This window comes from Sciurus carolinensis, chromosome 1, assembly GCF_902686445.1.
Source record: "Sciurus carolinensis chromosome 1, mSciCar1.2, whole genome shotgun sequence".
NCBI classification, from domain to species: Eukaryota; Metazoa; Chordata; class Mammalia; order Rodentia; family Sciuridae; genus Sciurus; species Sciurus carolinensis.
In genome coordinates this window covers 167,707,575-167,731,559 of record NC_062213.1, presented here as the reverse complement: position 1 = coordinate 167,731,559, position 23,985 = coordinate 167,707,575, and the positions used below count along the sequence as shown (strand labels likewise).

Sequence of the window (23,985 nt, the reverse complement as noted above, 5' to 3'; positions counted from 1 at the left end):
TACTTTTTTAAAAATATATATATATTTTTAGTTGTAGTTGGACATAATACCTTTATTTTATTTTTATGTGGCCCAGGACTTCAAGCATGCTAGGTGAGTGCTCTATGATTGAGCCACAACCCCAGTCCCTCAGTCATACTTTAGACTGGCCAGCATAAACAAGGAAACCTGGGGCCTCTAAAAGACCATATGGAACTAACTACTCATCTAGCTCTAGTTACCACTTACCTAGGAACTATTACATAAGAAAGGAATAAAACTCTGTTTTATAAACAACTGTTATTACTGGATCTAATCTTTTGACTGAAGTAATACATAAACTGTAACAAAATCACACTTTCCTTTTGATACACTTTTCAAATTAATCACTTTTCTTTTTTGGTAGTACTGAGAATTTGAACTCAAGGCAGCACTCCACCATTAAGCTGCATACCCAGTTTTTTATTTTATTTTGAGAACAGACTCTCAGTAAGGTGCCAAGGCTGGATTTATACTTGCAATCCTCCTGCCTCAGCTTCCTAAGTTACTAGGATTACAGGCATACATCACCACACCCAGATTACTGTCTCATTTGTAACCTTTGTTATATACCTACCAATAACTCATTGACAGAACTATATATATTTTCTTGGTAAGTTCAAAGCATCAAGTAATCTGTCATTTTTGTTGTCTGCTCCTTGGATAGCCCTTATCAGGGAGTCTTCTGGTACTACTAGACTTCCACCACAGTTGTTGCCCTCAGACTTTCTTTCACTATCATTCTAACAATTCCCTTTCCCTCTCTCATGTTGACTCTTCTGTTTTCATCTTTCATGATTTACTTCCTCCTTTTTGATGGAGCACAACCTCCAGGAGCTTTCTAAGGAAGGAAACATGGGAGAGAGTGAAGAAAATAATTATTCCCCACTTACGATATTTCATTCTATGTAGAACATTCATTATCATAAAATTCCTCATCTCTTTCCACTCCCCTCATTCATTCTTTCCCTAAAAAAACAGGGTGATTTATATCATCAGTGAGGTTGAGGAAATGATCTGGGCAACATTTAGCCTTTTCCCATCTCCTTCCCCTTTGGATCCTATTACCCAGAGGGAAGAAAATTTCTTTCTGATCCTTCATTCTCTAACCTTTACAGGAGTAAGTCTCACATAGGACTACAGTTGTGCCTAAGGGATAAATCTGCTAATTCTGGCATTTAGTAGTAGTTAAATATTTTAAAATATAAACTTCATTTTCCAAATTCAAAGTTTTTGTGCATAATAGGAGTAACAGAAGGAAAAAAGAGAGAGATGGGTGAAGAAAACTATTAGAAGAAATAATGGTCAGAACCTTATCAAATCAGATGAAAGACTCAACTATACAAATCTCAGCTCAATTAACTTTAAGGAGAATACACTCAAAAGAAATCCACACTAAGATACCCCACAGTCAGATTGTCAACACCCAAAGACAAAGAGAAAATTTATAAGCAAGCAAGAATACGAAGGTTAACAGTTGATTTCCCATAAGAAACGAAAAAAACCTGTCAATTAAGAATTCTCCAGCCAGCAAAACTACCCTTCAATAACATCTCCAGATAAGCAAAATCTACAAAAGTTCAGTACCAGTAGACATGCCCTATAAGAAAAATCAAAATGAATTCTTAAGACTAAAATGAAAAGATTACTAGACAGTAACTCAAATCCTAAGAAATAAAAATGACTACAAGATACAACCACATAGATAAATATAAAAGTCAGTGTTATACTTTTGGTTTGTAATTATTGGGTTTTTTTTCTTTTACATGATTTTAAAGACAAACACATAAAAATAATTCTAAACTTATGTTAATGGACATATAACATATTAAAGTATACAGTCATAATGACATTGTGGTCAATGACAGATCACATGTACGACAATAGTCCCATAAGATTATATGGCTTAGAGACATCATAGACAACTTGGTTTGAGTAAGTGTACACTGATGTTTGCACAATGATAAAATTGCCTACTAACACATTTCTTAGCATTTATCCACATCAGTATGAGAATAAAAACTCTCAGCCGGAGCTGAGAATTTGTATATTACTGAAACCTAGTTGGCATTACACAAGCTAGGTTATTATAAACGTAAGATGTTATTACATTGTTATTTTCCAGGGCAATAACAAAGAAAATAAAAACGTAAAAAAGGAAGAGATTCAAAACCATAGTTTATAAAAAATAAACTAAATACATAAAAAGGCAGTAAAAGTGTGAGGAATAAAAAGCACATAAGAACACAGAAAAGAAGCCAGACATGGTGACACACACCTGTAATCCCAGCTACTGAGGCTCAGGCAGGAAGATCACAGTTCAAGGCTAGCCTCAGCAACTTAGCAAGACCCTGTCTCAAAATAAAAATAAAAATAAAAAGGGCTGATGATGCTGCTCAGTATCACACACAAAATAAATAAGAATACAGAAGAGAAATAGCTAAATGGTAAATCCTTCCTTATCATTAATTACTTCAACTGTAAATGAACTAAACTATCCAATTAAAGGGAGAGGTTGGCAAATTAGATTAAAAAAAAAAAAAAAAAAAAAGAACATGTGACCCATCTATCATCTACAAGAGATCTGCTTTAGTAACAAAGAGATGGAAAATAAAAGGATAGAAAAAGATTTTCCATGAAAACAGTAACCAAGAAAAAGCAGGGGTGGCTATATTATTCTAGAATAAAATACACTAAGTTAAAAAGGTTATAAGAGACAAAGAAAGACATTATGTATTGATAAAAGGTTCAACTCAGTAAGGACATATAACAAGTATATGCAAATACCCACCAAACTAGAGACTCTCAAAATACATGAAGCAAAAGTTAACAGAATTAAAGAGAAACATAGTTCTACAAAAATACCTGGAAACTTCAATACCCCAATTTCAATAGACCAACAAGACAGAAGACGGATAGGGAAAAAGAAGACTCGAACAACATTATATACCAATGGACATAATACATACAGAAAATGGCTGGGGTATAGCTCAGATGTACAGCGCTTGCCTAGCATGTATGAGGCAATGAGTTTGATTCTCAATACTGCATATAAATAAATAAAGACTCATTTAACAACTGAAAAAAATTTTAAATATATGTGCATATACACACAGAAGACTTTACCCAATGTCGACAGAATAAACATTCTATCCACAAAAGTGTGTGACACAAAAAGCAAACAGGATGGGAATGTAAGCTCAGTAGTAGAGTGACTGCCAGGCATGTGTAAGGCCTTAGGTTCAATTCCCGAAAAAAAAAAGACAAATAAAAGTTCGTTTTATTTTACTTTTTTGGTACTGGGGATTGAACCCATGACATTTATCCACTGAGTCACATCCCCAGCCCTTTTCTATATTTAATTCACAGACAGGGTCTCACTAAGTTGCTTAGGGCCTCACTAAATTGCTGAGGCTGGCTTTGAACTTGCGATCCTCCTGCCTCTGCCTCCCCAGTCACTAGGATTAGAGGTGAGCACCACCACACACAACTAAAAATTCTTTTTCTGGCAACTAAAAGAAAAAAGAAACATGAAGACCAAGGAATCCTATATTTTCTTTATTACCCATGTTACTTTCCTGAATTAACCAACCACTTATTCTAAAAAAGATGACATAAAAGAAAGATAATAAAACTCACTGTTTCTTTTCCTTTCAGTCCTGCCTTGTGCATCAGCAAGTTAAAGATAAGTATTTCCAGAATGTGCAAATAGAAGTAACATAAAACAGTTAAGTTTCATACAGGAATTCCACTGTTCTGGTAAGAATGAAATAAAGATACATGTAGAAACTGAAATACCAGCAATTCCACATTTTCATTTATTTTGTTTTAATTAATTTTTTTAGTTTTTTTATTTTTTGGGTACTAGGGACTGAACTCAAGGCACTCAACCACTGAGTCACATCCCAGCCCTATTTTGTACTTTATATAGAGACAGGTCTCACTGAGTTGTTTAGCGCCCCATTTTTGCTGAGGGTGGCTCTGAACTCTGGATTCAACAGCCTCAGCCTCCTGAGTGGCTAGGAGCCACAGGGAGCCACTGGGATTACAGGCATGGGCCATCTGCATTTAAAACTACCATTGTGCACACATGGATGAATGGTAAAATTCGTCCTTAACAATTTAAAGTTTTTAACTGTTCTTTATTTATAATGGCATTAAAAAGTAAAATTAAAACACTACAAGTTGAAAGAGTGTACAAGAAACTAAAAGTTTTGTTTTAATATATGGCACTTTCTTCCTGCTTTTTAAACAAGAAGCTCTGCAATTTTGATTTTGCATTAGGCCCTGCAAATTATGTGGCTGGGGTTACATTTTTTTTTTCAGGTAAACAAATATTAATCTGGAATGAAATATAACAAACATTACTTGAGATATATAAGGGGCTAGGTTAAGAGCTGGGGACTAATATCTAAAAGGGGAGATAGTCATATAAACAAATAAGAACAATAATTTGCAACCCAGAGGAAAAAGCCTAAGAAAAGCCTTCATCATGAACATAACAGTTAAGTTAAAAAAGAATTTTAGTAAAGAGCATAAAATGGAGAAGTTACAGAGCTGCAGCTGCAGAGAATCATAACAGTATAAGCACTGGAAAGTTTCTTCTGACTCAGTATTGGCTGAAAAGAATGCAATCAAAACTGTAAGCAAACAAGGCATTATGCTTCCAGAAAAATCTTAAGGAAAAGTATTGCAAGCAACAATAACAGCTGATGAATCAGGATCTACAGGAAAGGTAGAGAGATTCCACCAGTTATCTTGAAAGTTAGAGATCATGGTCTTTTCCCAGAATACAAAGGTACCAAAAAGGAGTTCAAGATGACAAGGAAATTTCTTAGAGACAGCGACACTCTGAAAATATGCAGACTAAAATAAATCACTACTGAAATGACATCACCTGAGCAGCCCATTCTACTGAAGTTCAAAAATCCTTTATCCTATAATTTCCATGTCTCTCCTTTTAATAAACTAATGATATCTAAACTTAAAAAGAGACGGAAGAAAAGTTCTAATAGCTGACTGTATGTATAAATAAAATGTGTTCATAAAACTTAGAAGTTCCTCAAGACCACTGAATAGCATGCAGAATGATGAATTAAATGGGAATATAAGTTGGTGCACACATCTGCGTAGTAAATTGAGTTTATCCTTTGGCAAAGAGAAACAATAGATTTCTAAAAAGAGTAGCACTGTTTCTGTTTTAGGTTAATTTCTATAGAACAAGGAAGACAGTACAAAGAGAAAAAGAGATGAGTCAGTAAAATAAATAATAGTCATTAGCAGTAACAGTGAAAAGCATTCAAAGGTTCCTTGAAGTCTCATCACGAACAATTTTGGTGTCATCACAAACAATCTTGGTAGACTTTCAAGGGGGAGAGAGGCTGTATAAAGAGTTAAGTGGGGCTGGAGTTGTGGCTCAGCAGAGCACTTGCCTGGCATGTGTGAGGCCCTGCGTTCAATCCTAAATAAATAAATAAATAAATAAATAAATAAATAGATTCACTGACAACTAAAAAACATTTTTAAAAAAAAAAGGGTTAAAAAAAAAGTTAATTGGGATTCCTGAAGAACCTTTTAGATTCTTCAGTAGCTAATAAGCACTGTAAATCTCTAAGACAAAGATATAATCTGTAACATTTCCCAGACTTAGCTGACTAAATAAGCTTCTTTTGCCAGTACCACTTATTAGTATCTTGAAGAGCTGTGAGTAACATGAGTTTTTAAACACTGTTCTTTAAAACAGGAGGCCAGCATAGAGGGAGAAAAGTATAGCACAGAAGAGGGCTTAACTGGTGGTGGAAGTAAGGGGGATGGATAAAACAATACCAAATGTGAGGAACAGTAAAGGAAACTGACTAGAATACTGCCAAGCTACAGTAAGGGGCTAGCCAAATATATAAAACACCAATCCACTGCTTATACAATCTGCAGATATTTAAATACATAGTGGGTAGGGAATTTACAAAATGAAAATTGCAACAGGGTGAGGACCGAAGTAGTAACAGAGCTGATAGGACAAAAGGAATAAAGCACCCCCCACCCGCCCAAAAAAAAAGGCCATATAGAGAAAGATAAAGCAGAAAACTAAAGAAACATGAGAGATGCACATATATATAATTTAGAAGATTTGGTCAAAAGTAGAATTGTTTTCAACCATGTGAGTAGTTGAAAGTAAGAGTTGAATATCACTAGATATTCATATCATCAAGGAAATATCAAGAAAAGTAAGAGCTGAATATAGAAATTAAGGAAAAATAAAGTTAAGGTGTTAACCTTCAATTTTATGCATATGATTGCCTAATACAATGTCAACAATTACATCAAAGTTATCAGTGAATATAGAGGAGTGACTTTGTAATGACAAAGGTGAAATAAAAAAAAGACCAGACTTACAAGAGAAAGAATATTACAGGTGGATAGGTGGTATATTAAAAAATACAGACCTAGACAGGCATGATGGTGCATGCCTATAGTCCCAGTAACTAGGGAGGCTGAGGCAGGAACATAACAGGCTGGGAAACTTAGCAAGATCCTGTCTCAAAATTTTAAAAAATGGGGAGGGGATCTGGGATATGGTTCAATGGTAGAAAGCTTGGCCTAGCAAGTGCAAACCCCTGGGTGGTTCAATCACCAGAATTGCAAAATGATTTTTTAATTTAAAATTAAATACACACACACACACACACACACACACACATACACATAACCCCTACCTCACATAGACAGACAGATATCTGAGGCTGGGAACGTAGCTCAATGGAAGGCCCTTGCCTAGCATGTATGAGGCCTGGGTTCAATCCCTACTACCCAAAAAACAAAGGAACAAAGCAAGACAGATATCTGGATTTAAGGCTCCAAGGAAGCAGATGTGAGAAATAATCTATATCCTCTAGAAGATTTACAAAAATTATTTGTCGACCTTTTTTCTGTTCCAACAAATCTAAGAAATAGAACAAGAGAGTAAGGAACAACATAAGAATAGGGGGATGGGAGATGAGGATATCTATAAGCAGTTTTGAATACTTACGATTCTGAAATGTCTTCCTGAGGAAGTATAACCCTCATAAAATTGAAAATCACTGGTTTAAAAGTGGTGGTATCAGAGAAAGTTTAAATGCAAGTTCTAAACACAAAACAAAAAAATTTCAGCCAGACAAAATGGTGTCTACAAATAATTCCAGCTACTGAGGAGGCTAAGGAAGGGAAATTATAATTTCAAGGCCAGCCTTGGGCAATACTGTGAGACCTTATCTATTAAAAATCTTTAGGGCTGGGGAGATAGCTCAGTCAGTAGAGTGCTTGCCTTGCAAGCACAAGGCCCTGGGTTCGATCCCCAGCACCGCAAAAAGAAAAAAAAAAAAAAAAAATCTTTAAAAATTTATGCATGAATATCAAATATCTACCAAAGATGGGCAGAGCTAACAACACCAACACATAATAATGCCACAACTTTGTACAAAAAAATACTAGAGCTCTTACAAATTTTCAGTTTAAAAAAACATAACAAACATGTTTAAAGATACAGCATTAACTACCAAGTGTCATTCATCCTTACAAACATGTAAAGTTAATACACAGTCTTGCAGAGCATCCATTTTATGTATTAATGAACACCCTAAGTTTATGAATTGCCTACTTCTTGTTTTAAAAACTTATTACAAGGACTAGGGATATAGTTCAGTGGCAGAGCACTTACCTAGCATGCACAAGGCCCTGAGTCCAATCCCCAGTACAACAAAATTTTTAAACAAAATTAAATATTAAAATAAACTTATTACAAAGAACTGTAATCCCAATAATATGGTATTGGCATGAAGACAGGCACACAGACCAATGGAATAGAGAGCCCAAAATTAAAACCTCAAACATATGGTCAACTGATTCTTGATAGGGATGTGAAGGTCTAGGGAAAAGACAGTCTTTTCAACAAATGGTACTGGAAAAATTGCATACCCATATGCAAAAATGACCTTTCACCATACCCTACATGATACACAAGAATTGTCTCCAAATGGATCCATAACCTAAATGTAGGACCTAAAACTTTTATTAAAAACTCCTAGAAGAAAACAGAAGGGAAAAGCTTTATGACACTGGATTCAGCAATGGTTTATTGGATATGACACCAAAGGCACAGGCAACAAAATAAAAAAGACAAATTGGACTAAAATTTTAAACTTCTGTTCATCAGAAGACACTATTAACAGAGTAAAAAGCAATCCACAGAAGGCAAAAAAAAAAAAAAAAAACTGGTAAATCAAATATTTGAAAACAGATTAATATCCAGAACATATGAAGAACTCCTTACACTTAATACCAAGAAAATAAACAATCCAATTAAAAAGTGAACAAAGGACCTGAATAGACATTTCTCCAAAGAAAATATATGAATGGCCAATAAGTACATTAAAAGATGTTCCACATTACTTATCATTAGGTAAATGCAAAGTAAAACTATAAGGAGACTACTACACAACCACTAACATGGCTATTATTAAAAGCAATATATGTTGGCAAGGATGTTGAGAAACTGGAACTCTTATTACAAAAATAAAGTGTCTGTTATCCTGTACTCACATACCACAGTCAACCCAGATACCACTGACACCAGGTATGTGGGACTTTTTCTCCAACCAGCAAGTAAGCAATCAATTCTACATACACCAGCTTGGTATCCTCTAATTGAATTCAAGGCTGACACTGTCTACCTGAAATTGTATTGGACCTCACAGGTTGGGGTCCCAGTTCCCCAAACTATCCCCTTTCCCACTCTGGATTAAAAACAAGCCTCAGCCAGGTTGTTTTTAATCTGTGCTTCTGATAAACCAATCATATATCAGTTTGATTACTTGTTTGAGTGGATCACAGATTTTAGGGAAACGATGTTTAGCACTTTATTATAAAGGATATAGATGAAGAGATACACAAGGTGAAGTATGGGAGAAGAAGCACAAAGCTTTCAGACCCTTACCAGGCATCCCACCCTCCAGGAAACTCCACATATTCAGCTACCTGAAGTTTTCCAAATCCTGTGTTTTGGAGCTTTTATGGAGACTTCACTGCATAGGCATGATTACCAATAAATGGGGAGTGAAAAGTCAGCAAGATTCGGCTGCTCATATTCTTTAGCATTCCTTCCTCCAAAGTATGGGGCAGGATCCCTTCTGGAATGAGGATGGTCTTATGACCTATTAACCAGGGAAGGTTATAGAATTTCTTTGTTTTGGCTCCAAGACAGAAAAGTAGAAGATCAGAGTTTCTATGGCCTACTTTGAGAAAGAAAAATTCTAGTTTCTATATTCTGCCTAGGGGAAGAGTTTATGAGTCAGAAACTATGATCAAAAACAGATGAATGGATAGATAGATGGATAGACAGAGGTAGATAATATCATATTTGTGCACTGTTGGGAATGTACAAATGATACAGCCACTGTGGAAAACAGTGTGGTGTTTCCTAAAAATAAATAAATAAGACAGGATTATCATATGCTATAGTTTGAATTTTACATGTCCCCCAAAGGCCCATGTATTAAAGGTTTAGTCCACAGCATTGGCAGGTGGTAGAAACCCTAAAAGGTGTGGCCTAGTGGGAGGTCTTCTACTCACTGAGGGCATGCTCTTAAAGTTAACAGTGGGACTCCAGTCTCTTCCTTTTTTTTTTTCCCCTCTTCCACTTACTGGTCATTAGATGATCAGTTTTGCATAACATTGCCTCCATGATGTGCTGCCTCACCACATGCTTGAAAGCACCAGGGCTAATCAATTATACACTAAAACCTTCACCAAAATAAATCTTTTCTCTTTGTAAACTGATTATCTCAGACATTTCTTATAGTAATGGGAAGCCAACAAAATTGGTACCAAGAAGTAGGGTAGTTGTTGCTATACCTGAAACAATGTAGAAGAACCTTTTAAATTGGTTTGCAGGAGGAGTTTGGAAAAGTCTCAAGGAACAGCCTAGAGAAAGCCTAGATAGCTATAAGGGAAGCTGAACAGGTGATTCGGTACAGGCTCAGACCACCAAAATGCTGACAGGAATACAAACAATAAAGGCTATGCTGATGGGGTTTCAGATGGAAATGAGGACTCCATTGGTGACTGGACCAGTAGCCACCCTTGTTACACAGTAGCAAAGAATTAGGTTGCTTTCTGTTCATACCCTGAGACCTTGTTGGAAGCGGAACTTACATGGACTAATTTATCTGGTGGAGAAAATTTCAAGGCATCAAAGCCCTCAAGGAAGGAGCCTCAGTAGCCTCAGTACTACTGGTTACTTTTAGCCAAATTTACATTTATAACCATAAACAAAAACCAACAGAGGAGAATGATTTGGAAAACCTGTAGTCCGGCCAGAAAAGAAACACATGTAAAGAGAAAGTCCAGGAAGGTGTAGGTGCTAAAGAGATTACCACAATTAAAATGAAGTCAAGGGGCTGGAGTTGTGGTTCAGTGGTACAGCGCTTGCCTTTTATGTGTATGACCCTGGGTTCACTACTCAGCACCACATATAAATTTTAAAAAACTAAACAAAAGATCCGTTGACAACTCTCTCTCTCTCTCTCTCTCTCTCTCTATATATATATATATACATATATATATAATTAAAAAATAATAAAATAAAATAAAATGAAGCCAAGCACTAGGCACACAGGTAATACCCTAAGGGCATCTCAGGAATCAGCAAGATCCCCACCAGTGGCAGACTCAAAAGTGTAGAAATGCAAACTGGTTTCAAAGTCTTTACAGGACACAATCTTTTGGGAATAAAGCCCCAGAGCACCTCACTCTGCCAAGGACACCTCTCCCTGTGTCCAGATACCAAGGCACTCAAGGACCACTATATCCAAGATTCAAGCAGGTCCAGGTATAACTTCCCACTGGTGGCAGACCTATGGTCCACATGATGTTGATTTTGCAGGTATACAGTAATGGGGTCATAAAGGCTTTCACAGAGATTTCAAATACCTAAGAGGCCAGGCAGTGTGTAATAGGATGCATTGACAGGGCAATCCAAGGAATTGTGCGGATGAAGCCAAAGCTACAATGGAGACCCTAGAAAGTCAGAGATGCCAAGAACATGGACTGCCAAAGGAAACGTCAGGCAGTGTGCAGAGCTAGTCTCAGAGAGTAGCCATGTGGGCTGCAACCAGCCTTGCCACAGGTATGGACTTTCCAAGCTTTTGGGAGTTCACATCCCACCACACTGCCCTGCTGAGTTTCATTTTTGCTTTGGTCCTGATCTCTTCTTGGAATTTTCCTATTCCTCTCTTCTAGAATGCAAATACTTAACCCTGTGCTATTGTATTTTGGAAGTATTTAACTTGTTTTGTTTTGTTTTGTTTAATGTTTATTAGTTGTTGATGGACCTTTATTTTATTTACTTATTTATATGTGGTGCTGAGAAGCGAACCCAGTGCCTCACACCTGCTAGGCAAGTACTCCACCACTGAGCCACAACCCCAACCACTCTAACTTGTTTTTTTGATTTTTTACAGGGCTCACAGCTAATAGTTTTTCTTTAGTCTTGGAGAAGACTGAATTTTTTTTTTCAATGTTGTTGTTTGTTTTTTGTGGCACTGAGGCTCAACAGGGTCTTGCATATAAATATGCTAGGCAAGTATTGCGTCACTGAGTTATACCCCCAGCCCTGCACTTAGAGCAATGCTGTAATGGTTAAGCTTTGGAGTCTCTTGGAGATGGACTAAATACATTTTGCATTGTGAGATGGACCTGAGTCTTTGAGAGCAATGGCAGAATGCTACAGTTTGGATCTTAAATGTCCCCCAAGGATCTACACATTAAAGGCTTATTAGTTCCTAGATTGGTGCTATTTTGAGGTGTTAGAAACTTTAAGAGCTATTAGGCACAGTGGCTCATGCCTGTAATCCCTATGATTTGGGAGGCTGAGGCAAGAGGATCGCAAGTTCAAAACCACCCTCAGCAACTTAGCAAGGCTTGCCTAGCACATGTGAGGCACTGGGTTTGATCCTCAGCACCGCATATAAATAAATAAAATAAAGTTCCACCGACAACTAAAAAAAATTTTTTTAAAAGAGCTGGTGATGTGGCTCAGTGGTTAAGCACCTCTGGATTCAATCCTTGCTCTACCAAAAAAAGAAACTTTAAGAGGTGGAACCAGGCACAACAGTGCATATCTGTAATCCTAGCTACTCAGGAAGCTGAGACAGGAAGATTCCAAGTTTGAAGCCAGCCTCAGCAACTCAGTGAGGACCTAAGCAATTTAGTGAGATCCTGTCTCAAAATAAAACATAAAAACAGCTGGGGACGTAGTTCACCAGCAAAGAATCCCTGGATTCAATCCCTAGAGAAAGAAAAGAAAAAAGAGGTGAGGCCTAGTAGGAGTTCTTTTAATCATTGAGGTCATGCCCTTGAAGGGGATAGCAAGACCCCAGGGTCCCTTCCTCTTTTTGTCTTTGCTTCCCAGTCATGAAAAATGTACTTTTGCCGTGTACTGCCACCACAATGTGCTGCCTCACCAAAGGCCCAAAACCAACAAGGCTAATCAATCCTGGACAGAAACCTCCAAAACTATGAGCCAAAATAAACATTTCCCTTTGTAAGTTGATCAACTCAGGTATTTGTTATAGTAACAAAGAGCTAACATACTATTTAATCCAGTAATTTCACTTCTGAGTACATACCCAAAAGAACCAAAACCAGGGTCTTAAAGAGATATTTGTACACCCATGTTTACAGCAGCATTATTCACAGAAAAACATGGAACCAACATAAATGTCCATCAACAGATGAATGGATGAGCAAAATGTGTTATACCCATGTGATAGAAAGTCACTGAACTTTAAAAAGTAAGGAAATTCTGCAATATGCTACCACATGGATGAACCTTGAGGACACTGTGTTAAAGGAAATAAGCCAGTCACAAAAAGACAAATACTGTATGATTCCACTTACATGAAGTGGTCAAAATCCTAGAGACAGAAAGTAAAACAGTGGTTGCCAGGGGGTCGGGGACAGGAAAGGGAAGTTACTGTTGAATCGGCATCAACTTTCAGTTTTATAGAAAGAGTTCTGGAGATGGATGGTGATAATGACTATACCACATTATTAATGCACTTAATACCAGAAATTATTAAGACTATAAGTTTTATGTGTATTTTTACCACAATTTTTAAAACTAAGAATAAAAGGTAAAGTGGTAAATTTTGTTATGTACATTTTACCCCAGTTTTTAAAGTTTTTAGAAAGAAAATGAAAAGGCACTCCACAAAATAGTAAAACATTTTCTCACAAATCAAGCATTTAATAAGGATCTAATATCGAAAATATATAAAGAATTCTTTCAAATTCAAAAATAAAGACAACCCAAATTTTTAAATGGGCAAAGGATGTGAATAGACATCTTTCCCAAGAAAATACACATTAGGGCAACAGGCAGATTAGAGATGCTCAACATCATTAATCATTACAGAAAAATCTTACCAAAACTACCAAGAACCAGGTGTGGTGGCGCATGCCTGTAATACCAGTGGCTCAGGAGGCTGAAGCAGGAGGATTGAAAGTTCAAAGCCAGCCTTAGCAACTTAGTAAGACGCCGTTTCTAAATAAAATATTTTTAAAAGGCCTGGGAATGTGGTCAGTGGTTAAGCACCCACGGGTTCAAACCCTGGTACCGGAAAAAAAAAAAAAAAGCAACACCATGAATTACCACTTCCCCCACTAGAATGGCTACAATTTTTTTTTAAATATCCAGTATCATGTGATAGTAAGAATATGGAGAAACTAGAACCCCTCACACACTGCCAGTAGAAATGAAGAATGGACTAGCATCTTTGCAAAACAGTATGACAAGAAGTTAAACATAAATGTATTGACCCAGGAGGAATCAAAACTTATATCCATACAAAAACTTTTAAACAAAGTTTATAGCCACACTGTTCATAACAGACAAGTAAAAACGACCCAAATGTCCATCAAATGACAAATGGATAAATACAACAGAGTATCTCCACAGAATGTAATACTTTTACCCATAAAAAGGAATAAAGTGCTAATACATGATACAGTATGCCCAAGTCTTGCAAATATTAAGTTAATCAAAGAAGATGGGTATAAAAGCCACATAATATATTATTTCATTTATATGAAAAGTCTAGAATAGGCATATCTTTAGAGACAGAAAGTAGCTTACTGGTTGCCAAAGCTTGGGGAAGGAAGTAATGAAGAGTAACTATTAATGGAACAGAGTTTCTTTTTGGGATAATGAAAATATTCTGGAATTAAATTGGTAGTTTCACAGCCTGATGACAATACTAAAAACCACTAAATTGTAGTTTGAGGAGGAAATGTTTGGTTTGTTCTGCTTTAGCCATACTAGGGATTGAACCCAGGAGTGCACTACCACTGAGGTACATCCTTAGCCCTTTTTAAATTTTATATCGAGGCAGAGTCTAAGTTGCCCAGGCAAGCCTCCAACTTGTGATCCTCCTGCCTCAGCCTCAAGAGTCATGGAGATTATAGGCATACACCACTACACCCAACTTGAGTCACTGGCATTACAGGAAGTATGCTACTGTGCCCAGCTTGAACTGTGGGTTTTTTTTTTTTTTTGGTTTTTTTTTTTTTTTTTTGAGTCGTAGATGGACAGCATGCCTTTATTTTGTTTGTTTATTTTTATGTGATGCTAAGGACTGAACCCAGTGTCTCACACATGCTAAGCAAGCACTCTTGCCACTGAGCTACAACCCCAGTCCCAGTCCTTGAACCGTGTATTTTTTAAAAGTAAAATTTAAATAAGGAAAAAAAAGGAAAAAATAATACAATATTACATATTCCATTAGCCATCAAAGTAATATTTTTCACAAGTCATGAGGACATCATAATACATTCCAGATGATAAAAGCAGGGAAAAGGAAAATATTGCAATAAGAATATTACTATAGCCTGTAATCCCAGCAATTCAGGCAGTTGAGGCAAAAGGATCACAAGCTGAAGGTCAGTCTTAGCAACTTAGCAAGACCCTTAACAACTTAGTGAGACCCTGTCTCAAAATAAAAAATAAAAAAAACCCATGGTGTGTGTGTGTGTGTATGTGTATATATACATATATATACATATATGAAAACAGTGCCTCCAAGACCTTTCACATGATGCCTCCAAACACTATTTGAATTCCACTGGCCTAAACTAATACTCAGCACATGAATGGCACTTGGTGAATACTTATTAACTAATAAATTTTAATAATTATTTAAACTACAGTGGCTAGCACACTGATAAAAAGTAATCAGGTTTAGTTATTTTATATAACTCATACTTTATGTACTTAGACATATTTTTTGACAACCTATGTGACTAGACATAATTAACACCCTAGGCATACTACATTTTGACACCCTAAGTTTGAGGTACAACGTGGTGTAGTAGTGAAAATCTCTAGTTCTAACTTCAGATGGCCTTAGTTCAAATCCTGGTTGTATTGCAAACCAGATGTGAAATCTTGTTAACCCTTCTACATCTTCTTTCTTCATCTGTAAATGAAGATAATATTAAAAGGGCTGGGATGAGGACTGAGGTAAAACTTGTAAGATCATGACTGAAAATAGAAATTAGCACAGAGTAACTATATAGTAAGCAATTAACATTATAAATCAAATACCCATTTAAAACTATTGAATGAGTAATTAACAAATGTACTTCTTTTCCTTTTTTTTTCTTTTTTTTTTTTTTTTTTTTTTTTTTTTTTTTTTTGACAGAGCTGGGGACTGAATCCTGGGCCTGATACATGCTAGGCAAGGCTTCTACCAGAGATCTCCATCCCCAAACCCTAGATATTTCATTTTCAAAGTACAGGCTGCTTTGTGTAGATAAGAAAATTTCTCATTTTTATTGGTAAGCACTAAGTTTATATGAATGCCTTTCTCTCTTTCCAGTCCACTCATTCCAATGCCCCTAACCTATTGCTTTCAAATGCTAAACTAGAAAGTCAACTAGTCGGGGATGGGGTTGTGGCTTACTGGCAGAGTGCTTGTCCAGCATGTGTGAGGCACTGGGTTCAATTCTCAGCACCAAAATAAATAAATAAAGGCATTGTGTGCAGCTTCAACTAAAAATATTTTAAAAAAGAGAGTACATAAAAGTCAACTACTTCAAGTCAATGAGTGAAAAAACTTCCTGAGAAGCCATAACAAGATAATTCTCCCAGATGTAGTTTTATTTCAAAAGACTCTTCTGAGTCAGGTGCAGTGGCACACACCTGTAATCCCAAAGACTAAGGAGGTTGAGGCAGGAGGATCTCAAGTGCAAAGCCAGCCTCAGCAACTTTGTAAGACCCTGTCTCAAAATAAAAAATAAAAAGGGCTGGGGATGTGACACAGTGGTAAAACACACCTGGGTTCAATCTCTGGTTTTAAAAAAACAACTTATGAGAAATCAAAAATTCTTAAACAATGTGATTTGGATCAAAGATCTTAGGCAAACACACACACACACACACACACACACACACATACACACACAGTTTGAAACAAAGGGAAAGGAAAGTGCTATGGAAAAGAAGGTCTAATTACCCATTAAAAATGGGTAAAATCTATTGAGAAAGCAGTCAAGGAGAAAGAAGTACTAGGCTAAAAGCCTGAAAACAGTTCTAATCATAGGTCAAACATTATCTCATGTGGTGATCTAATTTACAAGATAAAAATTCAAAAGGTATCGAATATAAATTACAAATGCAAATGTCTGTAAAATGAATAGCTGAATGAACAAATGCCCAACCTTAGGAGGTTCCCCCTTTTACAAAATTGAGAAAACATTCAATATACCTGAGAAGCAATAAGGCATATATATTAGAGATCTGCTTTGAAATCTAACACTATGATTGTCAGCAAATTACTTAACCTGAGTCACAGTTGCTCATTTATAAACAGGGTTTTTATATCAAGAAGTGAAAAAAAAAAAAAATGCATGAACATGTCTAGTACTGTGCCTGCAACAAAGCAGTTGTTCTAATAAATACTAGTTTCACTCTCTTCTGCTTCAACTCACAGGATAATTATAGACATCCAATGAGAAAACAGATATGAAAATAATTTAGAAACCATACCTCCCCAAACAAATTAAATCTGTCACTTAACAGGAAAAATCTGAACTGCTAATCCTTGTATTTATGTACCGTCTCTTCTTTTTGAGTTTATAAGAAACACTTAGGGACAGTATGTTGGTTTTGGGGGTTTTTGTTTTGTTTTGTTTTTTGTGGTGCTGGGGATTGAACCAGGGCCTTGTGCTTGCAATCCCCAGCCCAGTATGTTGGTTTTTAACATTCCCCAAATTAGGCACCTGTCTAGAATTCTAGATATGAAACAATTCATGTGATATATATAAACAACTAAAATTCTTCTAAGATTAGTTTTTAAAAGTCCACATATCCTGCTTTGATCTACTGTGTCCTTGTCCCTTGTATCATTCAGGTCTTTTGGAATATTTTCAGTTGTTGTTTTTGTTAAGAACCTGACTTTAATTCTGTAACATTATTTTCTCAAAATATCTACGATTTATTTTAGAAAGTAATACATCTCCTTAGCTTCTGTTTATGAAAATGGTCTTTTTTCTTTTCAGGATATACGAAATTTACTGACATCAGCATTTACAGGTAATGTTGAATATTGCATTTCTCTGAAACACTTCAATCAATAAATTCAAACACCTTTTTCTACCCAATAGATTCTGATTTATTTTTTATTTTTTATTTTTTATTTTTATTTGTTGGGGATGAGGGTACTAGAGTTGAACCTAGGGGTGCCCTACCACTAAGCTACCTCCCCAGCCCCTTTTTTACTTGTTATTTTGAGACACAGTCTTGCTAACTTGCAGGGGCTCACCTCAAACATACTAGGGCTGGTCTCAAACTTGTGATCCTCCTGCCTCAGTAGCTAGGATTTACAGGCATGTGCCACCACCCCTGGCCAGATCCTAATTTGACATTCTATAAAGAATAAAACAGAATTAATGATACTTAATATGTATGCCAAGGTTCACTCTGAGGTCAAAAAAAGTTCTCTAATTACTAAAATGAGTCTGCTCTGAGAACTAATAAAAATTCTCTTTAGTTTTTGAAAATCAAATATTCATAATTGCAATTATAAATTTTGATCTTAAAAAGTCTAAAATTAAAATGTAGGCATTGTTCTAGTCAACTTATCTTAAAACAAATGTAATGCTGTGATTTAGGATTTATAAAATTAAACTAAACATGATAATAAATATGATAATAGTTTGTTAATTTATCTACATGATTAACAATTTGATCCAAGGTAAGGAAGACCTTAAATTTCATTTCTGTATTTAGATGTTTGCTAGACTTTAAATATTAAGTCAATAACTTTCACTTCCACTTCTGAATTGTTTCAAGGAAGTTTTAGTTTTTCATTTTCCACACTAGCCAAATGAAAAACTGCAAAGAGCAGGAAAATTTATCTAAAAAGACTTTTTTAAGAACTTTCTATTTTTAAAGCATAAAATGACTTAAAATTCTTATCTTCCCCAAAGCATATGGTTTTTAAAAAACTTCATAGTTCGTTTACAAAAGCATTAAAGCACACTAGACACTAGTGAGCTTATCACCTTAAGCAAAGCTTTCTAAACGAAACAATATTATAAGTTGTGACTAAACAGAACTAGGATGCAGTGTACAGACAACTGCAAGGAGACATGCATGGATTGAGTAAATAAAATTTCAGCATACATACAAAGTCAACTTTTCTTTTTAAATCATTCCACAATTCAACATTTTCTCTAAAATTATATGTTTAGAATTATCCCACTGTATTAGCCAGTAGTTCTTATTTACGAACAAATAGGATATGTTGTTTCACCAAGTGTTACAAACACTTCGCTGCTACAAGACTTGGGGGATAAAAATCTCTGGAAATAAAAGGTAATCTGATCCACGAGAGCTAATTACTAAATGCATGCCGACAATACAATTTGAACTGCATTTCTGAACACTAACTTATGGAGAACACAAAAGGAAGTCGAACGTCAAATATCTACGAACTACTTTTGTATCAAAATAAAGAAACATGATATACCGAAACTAAGATCTCATGCAAGGTACAAAATTATCTGATTGTAAGATTTGGTAAAAAAAAAAAAAAAAAATGTTTATTCAACGCTGTTAAAACAACAGGAAAACATCCCATTCAAACAGGATTAGAAATCTCGCTGATGTGCTTCTTTTAGGTCTAAACATCTCTTTTCCAATCCAGATACCAAAAGGATTTAAAACCTCTTGCGGAGGCGTGCAACACACTCGGGGAGTGCTGTCTGTTTACAAATACGAATCTCACAGTTACCCACGTCAAAAGCGCGCATTACCACCATTCGGCCGGGGGGCGGGGGAGACAGAAGGCGGGCGAGCAAGAAACGAAATCCACACAGACACCTCTGCCTTCTCCCCACAAGGGCGAGCCCGGGGAAAATATTTATTTTGTATGTGTATGTGTATTACATGTTTTATATATTTATACATATATATATATAAACAGGGTGAAAGAATAGGCACACATGACAGGGAACCATACAGGATCCAAGCGAATGCAAACCACTCCCGTTAACTCAAAATCCATCTCGCGGATCTACAACAGGTTTCGGCCCCGGGCTGGGAGCCCCAGCCTCTCCATGGAGTTCGGCCCCGAAGAGCCCCAATGCCCTCCTCAGGCCGCCCAGGCCGCCGTCCCTATCTCCCCACACCTCAGCCTTCCCCTGGGACACCCGAAGCCTGCTCGGGCAAAGAATGAAGTGTCAGGCCCCAAGGGGGAGGCTGAGACGCGCTCCCGCCCGGCCCCCGACACCTGCGAGGCGCCGCACCTGAGGAGGGCAAGTCCGGGGCCGCCCGGCCTTCCCGAGCACACCCCCTCTGCACCCCGCGCAGCGCGGCCGCCCGAACCTCCGTACCTGCGAGGCCCGCGAGCTACAGGCGCGCGCGGCGCCTCCTCATCTCAGTGGTTCCCGCTCCCCCTCCGCCTCCCGCTGCTGGTGCCGCCGTCGTCGCCGTCGCCGCCGCTGGAGGCCGGGACACGACGAGCTCAGGACTCCACCGCCATGTCCGCCGCGCCGCGAACTGCATTGTGGGGGGGAAGGGATGGGGAGGGGGAGGAGGAGGGAGAGGGAGAGAAAGAGGAGGACCCGCTGAGGGGAGGGGGCCGGGGCGGAGAGGGAGCCCTGGAGAGGGGGAAGGGAGAGAGGAACGGAGCCCTGAATGGGGTCCTGGCTCGGGCGGGTGGGAGACCGGCGCCGAGACCTGAGAACCCCGACGCCGAAGAATTGTTCAGGGGCGTCCCCCTCCCTTGCTCTTGGGGTCCCCCGGGCACCCGTTAAACCGAGGCGGGGGGAGGGGTGAGCACCCTGGAGGGAGGGGCTACACTCAGGGGCGTGTGGTGGCCTCGAGGAAACAATGAGGAGGGGGCCGAAGTAGGAGGGCTGCGCACTCACACCCACGCTGAGGGAAAGGGAGCGCGCGCGAGGACACTCGTTAGCTCGCGAGCAGGGGGCGGGCCCCCTAGCGGAGGGCTTTCAGGGAGGGCGGAGCCACAGAGAGGGGGTCGCGAGGTCCTGCAGCCGTGCGGGGCACCGCGGGGCCTGAGGAGGCCGGGTTGTCCGCGCGCTCGCAGGGCTCACTTCAGGTTCCTGCGCTACGCAGGGGACCCCCGGCGGGAAAAGGGACGCGAAGCCGCTTAGGCGCCGCGCGCTAAAAGCTGTTCTCCCCGGAGAGGAAGCCCTGCCCTGGGTGTGCACCCTCGGGCTTGGCACACCCCGGCCCGAGTCTCCGTGGGCCCCGGGCGGCCAGTGCAGGCTCCTGAACACCAATGGGGAGCTAGACCAAGGAAATCCCCAGGTCGCCCCCCACTCATTCACCGTTGCCACCAGCCCACCGCAGCTGCACCCTTTTCATTATAAAAGACAGACAATTCAGGAATTAAGTCACCAAAAAATTTTTTTAGGAAGAGCTCTTAGAACTTCTTTAGTTTCAGGCAGGTTTAGAATAACTATCATCAATGGGCCCCCTCCTCAACAACTGGCTTTTAACGCGTTAGATTCATCATTTAAAATCACGATCAAAGAGCACTTAATGGCTTTGTTAGTTTTTTCAAAGAACCCCGTCTCATGGATGGTTCAACCAACTTCAGAGCTGGTCAAATCGCACAACTGCGATCCATGGACACACAACATGCTCCAGGAAAAGGATCTGACAACGATGGGGTTGAAGGGAAGATGTTGGTTTTACTTTTTATTTTGAGAAAAGGTCTCACTAAGTTGCTTGGGCCCTCGCCAAATTACTGAGGCTGGCCTCGAATTTTCGATCCTCCTGACTCGCTGGGATTACAGACGTGCACCACTGGGCCGCTAAATCTTAAATATTCGTAAGGTAATGCTTTATATTGCCTGTGACTCAATGGCTGGAACTGGAAAGAGGTTACAGAGGGACAGTTCCCTTTATGTAGTTCGTCTACTTTCTGCTACAGCCAGAATTGAATGTCTCATTTATGTCCATCTCAGAACCCCCAGAGGTAATAAGCTTGGTGAGAAAGGGCCAAGCATTGCCCACTAACTGCTAGGCACTGAGCTAGGGATCTCACAAAATTCATCATTTAATAGTCACAATAATCTTGTGAGGTAGGTACTAATGCTCCTATTTACAGATGAAAAAACTAGGACCCTCTTACTGCAGGTTTTTCCTGTCTGATGCTTCAAGGCCCTGGAATAGTGGATAGAACACTGAATATCAAGTCAAAAAGAGCCCTTCCTGGTTTGGGCACTTAATCAACTGGATGAACTTGGGCAAATATACCCTCTGAGTTTCCTCATCTGCAAATATTTAAACTGCATCCTTACTTCAGCCAGATGATGTAAGGAACAAAAAACAAAAAGCCTAAAACCTATCATTGAGATGATACCAACATGCCTTAGTGATACCAGTGTCCTTGGAGTAAGTTCAATTAAATAAACATTGCCTGATTACTTATTATGATCAAGCATCAAGTTAGGTGCCTAGGGATACAAAGAAATACCACAGATTCCTGTCTCCAAAAGTTCACCATTGAGCAAGTAAGGTAGTTCTGTCGAGCTTACAATAAAAGCAACCGGTCACATGAACAAAGAATTAGGCAAATATGGGAAGGGTGTGATGAATTCCACATGGATGAGGCTTGAGCGGTAGAAGTAGAAGCTAGACCTTCAAGATTTACTTCTTGTGTACCAGACACATGCCTGTGATTTTGGGGACAGCCTTTAGTCTGAAGTATGCAGAAAGAGTCTGAAAAAGAAAGCTGGGGACAAAGTCCCAGGGCCTCTCTGCCCTTATCCTTTCCAGATAACACACTTCTACTCCTTTTCTTATTCATCAAGACCCAACTCCAAGTTCACTTCCTTTGTTAAATCATCCTGATCAACACACACACAATCTGTCTCTAATGTGATCCCGTCAATCTCTGAATCCTAGCATATTTTAAAGTCTGACCCCAACAGATTATAAACTTGAGCACAAATATTTAAATTTGCATCATTTACAAAACCTATACACTTGTTGGGTTGTAATTTTTGACAACCATAGTCTTATCATCACAACTAAGTAATACAAGTACTATTCTGACATGAAGATTAAGGAAATTTAGGGCATATAAGGTTTAATTAGTGCCCAGGATCATAAATAAGTCAAAGGCAGGACTTGAATACCAGCCCTGTATTTGTTCCATTGAACTACAAACAGGTTACTAAGAAAATTATAAAGTCTGTCTGCTTTGTGAAAATACTCTGAGCACTTACATCTAATACTTTGAAGTAAGAGCTCATGATTGTATTTAAATCTTCAAATTTCACCTTTCAGTCTGGAAGTTCCAGATCAGTTTCATCCTAACAAGTGAAAGCTACTTGCAGCAAAAATATATTTTATCCCGTCTAATGAGAAACATAATTCCCTAGTAGGTCAATATTCATATTCTGTTGTCTTCCTAGGTGATAAGTATTATTGAACTTTGTGTTACTACAATGAAATACCAAAGGCAGCTTATGAAGTAAAGAGGTTTATTAGCTCACAGTTCTGGAGGTGAGGGTGGCAGGTGGTATCACATCATGGCAGGAAAGTGTTAGGAGCCAGGGGTCACATCTCAAACCATGAAGTAGAAAGCAGCATGGTGCCAGGGTCAGGCTTTTATAATGACCCTCTCAGGAGACCTACTTTAATCCCTGCCAAGGGCAAGGCCTATAGTGACCTAGAAACCTCCCACTAGCCCCACCTCTTAAAGGTTCTGTCAGTTTCCATATCATCTCACTGGGAACCAAGTTCCTAATACATGGACCCTTGAGGAACAAACAAAATCTAGACCATAGCAAAAACCTGGTTTAAAACACACACACACACACCACACACACACACACACACACACACTAATAATGTTGAAAGAAAAGACAACTTGGTAAGTTAATCAAAACCAAGAAAGTTAGTCTGAGGAGTCTGCTCAAACCAAGCGGAGGTACTGATTGGTCATAAAAGGCCATGTATGCTATTTGAAAAAAAGCAAGCAAGCTTTATACACAAGTTACTGGGATGTATGGAACCTTTATAAGCAAGGAAGAAATATGATGAGATCTGCTAATGTTTTTCTCTGAGTCCCATTTTTTCCCATATACAAGGGAGAAAGCTAGACTTGATGATGATCTATAGTCAAAAAGAAGGTATTGCTCCCATTGTCCTAACCATGTCTTCACTTTGTATTCCCAGCACCCAGAATAATCTTGATAAACAAGAAGTACCTAGAAATTCCTTGTTGACACTCCCTATAAAGTTTAAATATTTTGTGATTCTTACAAAGATCATGATACTACCACAATTCCTAAGTTAGGTGGCCTCACCTCAAAGATTGTAAAGGGGTTGGGGACATAGTTTAGTGGTACAGTGCTTGCCTAGTATGCGCAAGGTCCTGGGTTCAATCCCCA

General features: G+C 38.4%; 1 protein-coding gene across 9 annotated transcripts in view; it reads right to left on the bottom strand.

Annotated features, from left to right (window-relative positions):
* Window positions 1-20,115, bottom strand: part of Tut4 (terminal uridylyl transferase 4) — a 117,729-nt gene extending 97,614 nt beyond the window's left edge. For 7 of the 9 annotated variants that reach the window (XM_047521429.1, XM_047521460.1, XM_047521423.1 and 4 more), the window contains exon 1: window positions 19,948-20,113. The gene's annotated coding sequence lies outside the window, so the exon portion shown is untranslated. Of the gene's footprint in view, window positions 1-595; window positions 738-19,947 lie in introns of those variants that run through there. The other 2 variants (XM_047521407.1, XM_047521412.1) reach the window with 2 other exon arrangements.
* Window positions 20,116-23,985: the final 3,870 nt, after the last annotated feature.